Source organism: Callospermophilus lateralis, chromosome 13 (genome assembly GCF_048772815.1).
Source record: "Callospermophilus lateralis isolate mCalLat2 chromosome 13, mCalLat2.hap1, whole genome shotgun sequence".
Lineage (NCBI taxonomy): Eukaryota > Metazoa > Chordata > Mammalia > Rodentia > Sciuridae > Callospermophilus > Callospermophilus lateralis.
In genome coordinates, this window is record NC_135317.1 from 40780267 (window position 1) to 40791393 (window position 11127).

Consider the following 11127-nt stretch of genomic DNA (forward strand, 5'->3'; position numbering starts at 1 on the left):
TGCAACAATTCCACTAGGAGGAAATCACTTAAAAGGCATTATACAAATTGTTACATTGTTAAAAAATGACAATGAGGCTTTTAGCATTCTGTAAGGTACTCTATAATACACATTCTGAAAATGCAATTATTAAGGAGAGAGAGAAATATACCTCTGCAGATTCTTCTTTAATAGATTCAAATTACTTAATATATAGATTTCAGATTAGGAAAAAGAGTGGTTTTATAGGTGTAAACACTGCAAAGCTATATTTTGATTGTTGTTTCAATCAGTAAGCACAGGGCATTTTAGAGCACTAAATAGTTGATAATATTTGAGGAATGTTTCACAATTAAAAACATAAAAGGAATTTTTGCAAAGTGTTTTATTAAGATGTTCTGCAAAGCCTTTTTTAATCCACCAGGACTCAGTTTTAAAATCATTCTTTTGTAATTAAAACACTATCAGCATCTTTTGCAAAATTTCAGTGCTATGTATTCAATTGCAAAAAAAATAGTCATAATACCAATATAAGTATTCTATATGAAAGGAAAAATTTTGTTTCATTTAAAAGATTTCCAATCCCAGTAAAACTACATGGGCAATTTTAGAAAATGTACATTATTCATTCACTGAAACACTAAAAATACATTATCTTTCTAAAGTATTAGTTATATAACTGTTTTTTGAAACATAATTTTTTGTCTCACAAAAAAGTGACATGCCATAATCCAAGTAATAGAATGTGAAACTCAACAATCCTTTGAATGAACAAATACTTGTAAGAAGTATCTATGAATTTCAGTGAAATTTTCCTGCCAGTTATTTTTAAATGGGTTTGGTGATATTGTTTGGCCATAATTTTAATAAAAATATAATAAACTATGGAATCATTACTGATGTTGTCTAGCTTTTTAAATTTTTTTTCTTTTAATGTTTTTTTAGTTGTCAATGGACCTTTATTTTACTTATTTATATGTTATGCTGAGAATCAAACCCAGAGCCTCACACATGCTAGGCAAGTACTCTACCACTGAGCCACAACCCCAGCCCTCTAGCTTTCAATACTACAAAAATAATTACAGTTTACAGTTTTCTAATTTGAAAATCATAATTTTACTGCTTGAAACATTTTTCCTCCTTTGGTGGATCTAATATTCTGGAGTAAGAAGATGGGTAAATGTCACATCAGTAAATAGACATATTTGTATAGATTTTCAGTATATCAAAAAGAATACAATCTAGTATGTGACAGAGGGGGCCCTGGCTAAAGGAAGGGATGTTGAGGAGTCCTAAAAAGTCAGTCACACAACCTCCAAAAATGATCACTCTGGACAGAGAGGTTTCATGTGCAAACAGACCTTCAGGAACAGTGGCCATTTTAAAGGACAAACCTGCTAGTGTAACTTTGACGTGGTTGACAAGGGATAATGCTGCAGGTTAAGTCAGAGAGGTGAAAGATTTTATAGAGCTTGTGAATCATGCCAGGGTTTCAAAGTACAGAATTAAAAGAGTAAGGAGATGAATTTAATTTCTTAGGTGACAGCAATGTTTATGCAGCAGTGAATCAAGAGCTCCCTCCCAAGAAAAATGGGTAGGAATAAAGTTGTAGCAGGCAACTAAATGGGAGTAATAACTAGGAAAAGAAAAAAAATATTAAGAAGATAAAAGCTGGTCCTGTGTGTCAAATGCCACTGAGAAATCAAATAAAATAAATATACAAGGTTGGTTTTTGGCCTTGGAAATGTTTTTTTTTTTTTTTTTTTAAAAAAAAGAAATAAAAGAGTGATTGGAGTCTATAGTATTAGTTTACTACAGTGGTCACAACATCAATGTAATGTTTTGAGCAACTAATAAATTTCTGATGTTTTAAAAAAAATACCACTGGGTGTCTTAAATGACAGGATGTTGTTTTTTTCTCAGAGCTCTGGAGAGGGGAAGTCAGAGATCTAGGTGTCTCCTGAGACCTCCTCTCCTCAGTATGTAAATAGTATCTTCTCACAGTGCCTTGTCTGGCCTTTTCTCTGTATTAGTATATTTCTAGTATTTATGGGTCCTAATCTCCTCTTTTTATAAGGATATCAGTTATATTTTAACTATATTACCTCATTAAGATTCTATCTCCAAATACTGTCACATTCTAAGGTACTGGGATTAAGATGTCAGCATGTGAATTTGAAGGGACACCATTCAGTCAAGAGCTATATAATTGATCCTCATTATTCACAGATTTTGTACTTTTGAATTCACCTACTTAGTAAATTTTATTTGTATCTACAAAACCAATACTCACAGAATATTGTGCAGAGGAGGAGGGAATGTACCTCACTAGATACATTCCCAGCTGAGGTCAAATGAGGGACGGCTTTCATACTGTAAACAAGTTTCCTTTTCATGGTCTTTGTAGTTCCATGTTTTCAAGTTTTTATGCTTTTTGGTGGTGATTTCACTGATTTACTATGGCCCCCAATGAACTGTTGAAATGCTGGCTACTGTCCCAAGACACAAGTGTACCTATGGAGAAAATGTGCATGTTTGGTAAGATTTAACCAATTTGAATTGTTAATTTATCATAATATGACCAGATCGTCATAGGAAACTAACCCTACATTTTCTGGTGAGTAATGATTTATTATTTCACTAAATCAGTGTTTGTGGTGTCTTTATAGAACATATCTACCATGCATGAGAAGAATCAAATGTACTTTCTGAAGGATATGTACGAAGAAAGCAGGAACACTGGAATCCCAGGACTCTGGAAGGAGTCTGATAGGATAGGTCCTCAAATGGGCAAAGCAGAGCAGGACTTATACCCTAGTACAAAGTTGAGACATGGTTGAGAAGGGGATCGTCAGGTCTCTGAGACAGAGGAACCACCATAGCTAGTAAATGGGAGTGCATGTATAGCTGTGTTGTAACTTTCATAAGCCTTGGCAATTTTGCCTTTATGAGCTCCCTAAAATTCCAAATATCATATCTGGTATAAAAATGAATATACTAATATTATACACTAAAAACATGTTATTCTACCTAAAAATTTTCTTTTATTCCTTCTGATTGAAAAAGATAATAAGATAAAAACTTTTAGTGGACTCCTAAAAGCATGAAGTGCCCTAGGCCCTTTCTTTCATGAATAAGTTCTCTTTTTGTTGGTACCAGGCCAGGTAATTGAGTAAGTTCCTGTTTGATGGTCTCAGTATGAAAAATGTAGTTTATAGGAGTTAAAATTTAGAACTGCAGAAGGAAAATTCTAAAATCCAACAAGGGCCCCAAATTTAGGATCATCAGTCACTATAACTATCTGATTTGTCTCAATTAGTACTCAGCTGCCTTGGTGAAGGAGCAGAAAGGAGAATCTTAGATTAATACCAGCATAGATTTTGCAAGAGATGTTTGACAGAAAAATTCACAATAGCAGATCAATGGAGAGAAAATAATATATCCTGGGAGCTAGGTTAAAAAGAGAGAACGAAGATGACTGAGTCTGACAGTGTGGAATAAAGTGTAGTTTTATGGAAACTGTATTTAATTTTTCTGTTTTGTATTTTGCCAGTTTTGGAGCAACTGCATAGTGGGGTTTTATGAATAAGAAAGTGAATGAGCTGTAAGCAATGTAGCCATACTGAGAATGAAAATATAAGATACTATGGGAGAGAAATTCCAGGTTGTATTGAAGGTTGGGGAATGGATTGTTCCAATGGAGTATTAGTGAAGATGGTTCATATGGATGACTTTATAGATGGTGAAGCTGGGTAGAAATTGGCCTGAGAGTTATACCAGGGATGGAGATAACATCTCTAAATCAGCAGCCAAAACAATCTATGAATAAAAGGAATAACACTGGAAACAGGAAGTTGGAAAGAAGATTGTTATGCCAGGCACAAAAACCATGAAGAATTTCTTGACTTTCTTCCTTCATGTTTTCTTCAAACTTACAGGGAAGGCAAAGCTAGAGTAAGAATACAGAAGAGGAATTATTCTTGAAGTTCACATTTTTACTGGTAGTTAAAGATAAGGGCAATGAGAAGTATTTGATATTTTGACTTTGAAAACTATGGCATGAACATACTTCCATGCCTTCAAACACATATCAACTGCATGATATTCGGTCATTGATTTTTGGCATTCTGAGAAATTTGTTGTTCTCAGCAAAGCTTAGCCTTGTTCATTTCTTTGTCCTCTTATATTTTGAAAGGACTAGAACTCACTAGATTCCCAAAGAAGCACAGCTAAATCAAGAGAACTCATTTGGATGTTGATAGTTTCTCAAAGTGATTTATATATATATATATATATATATATATATATATATATATATATATATATATATATATATATATTTTGCTCCTTCCCTTGGACATTTTATGAGTTAATTATTTTTTAATTAGTCAGTCTGAATACCTCACTATCAATTTAATTCTGTCTCTATAGGAAAGTTGATGAAAAGTTCAACATGTTATTTTATAAATGGGCTTTCCTAAGGAAACTCACTTATAAGCTAGGAACACATTGTAGTGCCAACATTTGTGATACTGTTTGAAAAGAAAAAAGAGCTACCAGAATAGTCAACTTTGGTGTGTTTTTCTAAGTACTACTCAATAGAACATATTCTTATTTCTCTGGTGTCAGAAAGTTCCTGTGCAGTTATCTGTTCTTGAATGATGTGTGACTAATTTAATACAGAATTTTAAGCCATCAATAATTACTTTACTTAGTCTGGTGAATTTTGTTAATTATCCTGATGAAGGTAGAGAGTTTATCCTTTCAAATTTATCATCTCTTGATTTTCTTCAAAAAGTTCTTAGTTATTGGTGACTTTGTGACTTTGTTCTGCACCAGAGTCATTTATTTTGAATTATATAGACTGAATATACCAGGATTACATGACCATCTATCCATCTGTGTAATTTTATGGTAACAGAAAATCCCCAGAAGTCAAAAATGTTTCCTCTCCATTTCAGAGCAGTGCCTGAAATTCCATCATCAGAGATCCATTGCTCTAAGTTCATTGCTGCCAAAATAACTTAAAACTAGCTCATCTATTGTTAAATTATTCTGATAAATAGCTGGAGATACTATCCTTCCAAGCAGCACACAAGAATCACAATAGTGAAGTTATCTAGGCAGGAGATTGCAAGCATTGCTTCTTAGTTGAATTCCTAGAGATGCTTCAGTGGTGCTGCAGATGTTGGATTTAAAGTTTTATTTTGGTCAGGGTTTTAAAAGAAACATTAAAATCAGAGAAGTTCTAGATCTTGATTCTGCTCCAAATTCACTTTCATCTAATTAAGCATATTGATGTAAAGAATAATTATTTTTATAAATCTCACTTCTATGACCCATGGCATGAAGCCTTATGTTAAAAGGTCTATGTATGTTAGTCTAGAACACAGAACAAGGTGAATATTCTTTGATAATCTGTCCAGTGATTTGTTTAACCTCATGTCCTCACCCATCTCCCTTCCTTAATGTTGAAGTCAGTTTAAGGAATACAGAGCAACCAGTAAGGGAGGACCAGTGTGGTTCTCAGTAACTAAATAAACCTCTACTTAAAGATAGGGTGGGATTCAGCTACTATCAGTGAGCTCCAGTGCTTCCTAATGTGTTCTGAATTGGGATGCAATATTTAAAGGTAGTATGTATTCAAGTGCGTCAATGTGTTTGTGTGTATTTCTGGGGAACAGGGTGGGAATGTGGAGGAAGAACATTAAAGGACAAGGTGTGCTTCAAAATATATAGTGCCAAGAAATGGAAAAGAACAGGTGTTTTTAAACTTTTTTCAGGACAAAAATTGCTTGCGTGACTGATGAGTTGGCTCACCTGGTTGTCCTGGGGCAACATTTGGTACCATCACTCTTTGAGTTTCTACCCAGTTCTCTACTCCAGCTTTATCAAGTTTGGGGCCAAGTGTATATTTAGCTTCTCTTCTAGGACATCCTCATCCCATGGTGTGCTAGTAAATTGGCTTTATTGGGGGAGAAAAATAAAATCCTCATTCGCATTGTCTGCCAATTTTCATCATGCAAACTCTCCCATTGTGGCCAATTTAGAGCTACTAACAGTTTGAAAATGGGTGGCAAAATTCCTGAATATTAACAGTCTGTTCTCTTGAACGAGTATGAGTCAGCTCCAGCCCACTGTCTGCTCTGTTTGGACAGAACCAAATAACACTAAAAATGAGTCTTGTATATACTAAGGGAACATAAAATTTTTATTATCCTGTGTACATATATAACTATATGACAAGTGTGATTCTATATCACGTACAACCAGAAGAATGAGAAATTATACTCTAATATCTATGATGTATCAAAATGTATTCTACTTTCATGTATAACTAACTAAAACAAATAAAAAAAATTTAAAGATTTTTATTTAAAAGTGATCTAGATTACGAACAAGATCATCACACAAATTATATTAAAAACATTCTAAAAAAGTACACTATTTGTATTCAAAGTACAATATTTACATTCAATACAATATTTGTATTCAGAGAATGGTACTGAAAAATCAGTTAACCAAAATGGATGCCTTTTATCAAGGCACTAGTAGATAGATGACAAAATTAAACTGATACATTGCTACACAAGCTGAAAAGTTAGCTTTTCAACCTCTCTTTTATCTGTTTCTTTTTAGCAGATTTAGCAGTTTATCAAAAGTATACTTAGCTGGCTATTGTTGTTTAAATGTTACCTTTGTTTATGTCAAGTTTTCCCCAATTAAATTACAAGTTTCTTGAGGATAAGATCCAGGTGTCAGGTTTTATCCTCATTTCCCATGGAGCCTAGCGAAATGCCTCACCCTTGGAAAATGTGTACCCAATGAAAAGCAGATGTTGAACTCCTTTAGGTTTTAAAGGCCCCTCTTAAGTTGGCAAGCATGAGTTTCCTAGCTCTTTATGAGAATATTAAAAAGCATCCTACTTTCATAATAGCAAGTATCAGGTAAAAACACAGCAGAGAAGGGAAATTCTCATCATGCAGTAGATTCTGTCTGGTCACTGTATTGGGGGATTTCCAAAGGAAGTGATTGAGAAAGAACAATGGGGCAGGACAAGAGAAGGCCAAGCAAATAGGGCTCTTGACTGTGATATCTTCCAGGAAACAATGACTTCAGAGGAGAGAGAAAAGTATAGCCTGAAATGGAAATTCTATACCAAGCAGGAGGGACAAGAGGCTGAGGGAATGAAGAAAACAAGAGAATGGATGGGGTTAGTCAGTGAATTCATAGATGTCCCCTAGCACAGCAGAATGAACCTACTCTTTGTGTAAGAAGTGGCAGTGGTCCTGTCAAAAATACTCTTATACACTACATTAATGACTATGCAGATTCATGACCACAGAATCCTAGTGTTCAAAGGAGAGGCAGGACTTTAGACACATAGCCCATCACATTGCACACATAAAGGATGGAGATCTGGAGATAAAATACAGAATACTTAATATAGTTTTTAAAAATAATATTATACACTGAAAGAAATACATTTTTCTTTTTTTAAGAAATTTTTTCATATTTTTATTTGTGCATCATAGTTTTACATAATGGTGGGATTTGTTACATATTTGTTCAGGCACATAATATAACAATATAATTTGGCAAATATCTTCAGAAAAGACTAGGTTCTTTTCTCAGAACTATACTAAAATGAGTAATAGAGGCAAATGTAATTTGTCCCAAAATTGTGGCACAAACAAAGTGTTAGGAATCACAGAGAAGTATCACTTTGGGATCAACCTGGTAATCCATACAAGAGGTATCTTCTGAGCTGGAATTAAAAGCAATAGACTACAAAAGATACTTTAAGCAGGTTGAATTAAAAAGGAATGCTTTACCTCACTTTTAGCACATTTCAATGGAGAGTCAAATTCTGCCTCAAGAGAATTCTCTCAAGTCTTACTATTTAAACATACATTTATTTATTAGTGTTCAGCCAAGATTTACCTTCTTGAGTTATTCTAATTAGCAACTAAGAGGTAAAGTCTAAATCGAAGGGGTGGCAAGAACAAGGATAGGTTTGAGACATCCAGCAGAGAGTGAATTGCATATGAAGAAGAGGCATAAGAAGAAAAATAAGTATGATAGTTAGCACATGGATGAATGCAGAAGCAGCTTTGATGGGAAATAAGATAATGAGTTTAATTGCCCATATGAAATTTATGTATCCAGTTATATTTCACTTCAGTAATTTCAGAGTATTTGTTGTTTTTATTTTTCTTCTGCTTTTCAATAATCCAAATATCATTTAGTCAACATGTCGGTGTGCATTCACTAAACTCTACAGGAATCATTTGATTTCAGATTATAATGTTCTTCAATTTAAACGCTTTATTTATATGCCCCTGTCAATAAATTCACCAGTTAGTATAAAAGAAAACCAAGGATATTGTTTACTACAAACTCCACCATGTCTCTAAGAAAAAGTTATATTTCTATTATTGTTCATTTATGCTTAAAAGAGAATTGACACAGAATTATAATAGAAACATCATTCCAAGGTCAACAAAATTCTAAACACATTGACGTGGTTTACAATTTTTGTTTTTCCCTAAATGAAACACATTTCTTAATAACACCGGTAAATTAATTGGGAGGCTGGGAGATGCTCTTCCATACAGCCTTTGGAATCTGAAAAAAAAATTTAAATCAACTAAATCCCTCCCTTTTAAAGAAGGCATTTTAGAATGCTATAAAAAGTAATAGTCAGCATTCTATTACAAGCTGTCTCCTAGTTCAGTTAGGTGTTTAAGTAAACAAAAGACAATTTTAACTCAATCCTACTGCAGTGCAGAACAAGCCTGGAGCCGACATAACTGCCATGGACTCAAAGACACAGTTTGAAGGTTTTGCATTTCCCAACTAAGGAGAAATGTGACTAGATGGAACCTAACAGGTTCAAATATAAACACAGTGTAGTGTGTGTGTGTGTGGCAGGGGAGAATGGGTGGACACATTACCCAAAATACAACCTAATGTTTTTAAAATGTGAACAGAATCACAAAATAGAATGTTCAGTCTTCAAACTTGCTTTCTTTAAATTTCAAATATTTAATAATGATTTAAAACCATAGGAAGTGAAACCATTTTGGGGTGTTATTACTGAGAGTCATCTGATAGTTCTTGAAAGTGATTTCAGTTCAGAACTAGAGCACTATATGTTCAAGATACTCTTCTCTTTTATTTTTTCCTATTTTTTCTCTTGAAATTTTTTTAAACTGTGCAATTTATACAGTTTAAACTGTGAATTGAGGAGTTTCTAAGATGAAGATTCGTATTCTCTGTTTCAAGCTTACTCCGTTTTATATTCTCCCTCATAGAAACTTATCACATTTTTCAACTTCACAGTTCATTCGCATTTGTTTGACATCTAAATCAATACCCACAGCTAATATTTCCTTTCTACCTGTCACCAACTAACCTCCTTGTTGTCTGGATGGCCATTATCACTCTAAACTCAAAATGCCTCGGTACCATTACTTAGTACCATTTCTTAGCAGAAACAAGTACTTCTCACGTCATATACCAAAAGGGAAAATATTCCTTATCTAGCTCTTCCCTAATTACCGTCACTGCTTGAAATATCATAGCCATTTACAAAGACTTCCAAACTTAAACTTTACTCTTCTACGCTAACTTGATTATTGTTGCCAAAATATCTTCTTAAAATACTAGTTTTATCATAGTATCACTGGACTCAAAACTTTTAAATGACTCTTCAGTAGCTATTCTATATAATCCAACTGTTAGTAGACACAATGTCGTCTGTTTTAAGAACATATCACACAATGTATCCAAAGACCAGTATTTTCCTTCCTAGCCAGAATGATGGCTCCTGCTTCTTCCCATCCACATGCAATCTACCAGTCTTTTCAGAAAATTTTTTCTCCATGATATCATTTCTAAAGGCTCTATACATTTGTAGTAAAATTGGCATATTTGCCTCTTTACTTACATCTATAAACACTAGTTGTATTTCAGCTTGTATGTGTCTGTTTTTTTTTCAATTTAACTATATATTATTTGCTTAAAAACACAAAGATATACTGTGTATACGCTATAGCATAGTTTTTACAATGCACACTATAGGTATTTAGCAAATATTTGCTTGACAAATTGAATTTAAATCAGCAAATATATATCGTTATCAAGTATCTATTACAGTCTTATTATATGGTTACAATAAGAAAGCATACAGAGCTCTTACACTAAAGGTGATGTAATTTGGGGGAGGGGGAAACAACATCATGGAGAAAAAAAGAAAAAACAGTTGCCCACAGTTCTGTGAACTCTTGTTAACCAGAAATCCATTTGAGATATGTCATTTTCCTCTCCGCCATGATTAGAAACTACATAATAAGTTAAATGCATTACTTGTAGTAGATAGTGTCATTAGTCCCTCCCATCTCCTCAGAACTCATCAATTCACTGCATTTTAGTGGCAAGCCACCATGATTGTCTAAAATGTTTATTGACCCCCAGAGACTACTAGGGTCATGGTCAGATTTTTCACAACTGTGACAAAAATACTTGGCAAGAACAATTTAAAAGGAGCAAAAGTTTATTTGGTGCTCACAGTTTCAGAGGTCTCAGTTCATAGATGGTTGACTCCACTGCCCTGGGCCTGAGGTGATGCAGAATTTCATGGCAGAAATATGTGAAGGAGATAAACAGCTCAGGATATGGCAATCCGGAAGCAGAGAAAACTAGGAACTAAGCTCACCAAAGACTAAATATAAACCCCAAAGATATGTTCCAGTGATCTACCTCATCCAGTCATACTCTCCCTGACTACAGTTACAACCCAGTTGTCCATATCAGTGTATTAATCCACTAATTAGGCCAAGGCTTTCATAACCCAATCATTCCACCTCTGAAAATTCTTGCATTTTCTCACACATGAGTCTTTGGGGGCCACTTCATATCTAAACTGTAATAGGTCAAGAATGTGCAGAACAGAAAGATTAGAGAATTAGCTTCTACAGAGCATAATATAGTGCAACCAATGAGAGTCAGGGGTTAGTGTTTAAATATTCCACTTTTTTGACTCCCTGGAAGAACAAGTATTCTACACTTCATAGAGATCCCAGCATAATAGTGACGGTACTATCAGTCAGCAATAACCTACACATTATCACACCGTCTAGAGGC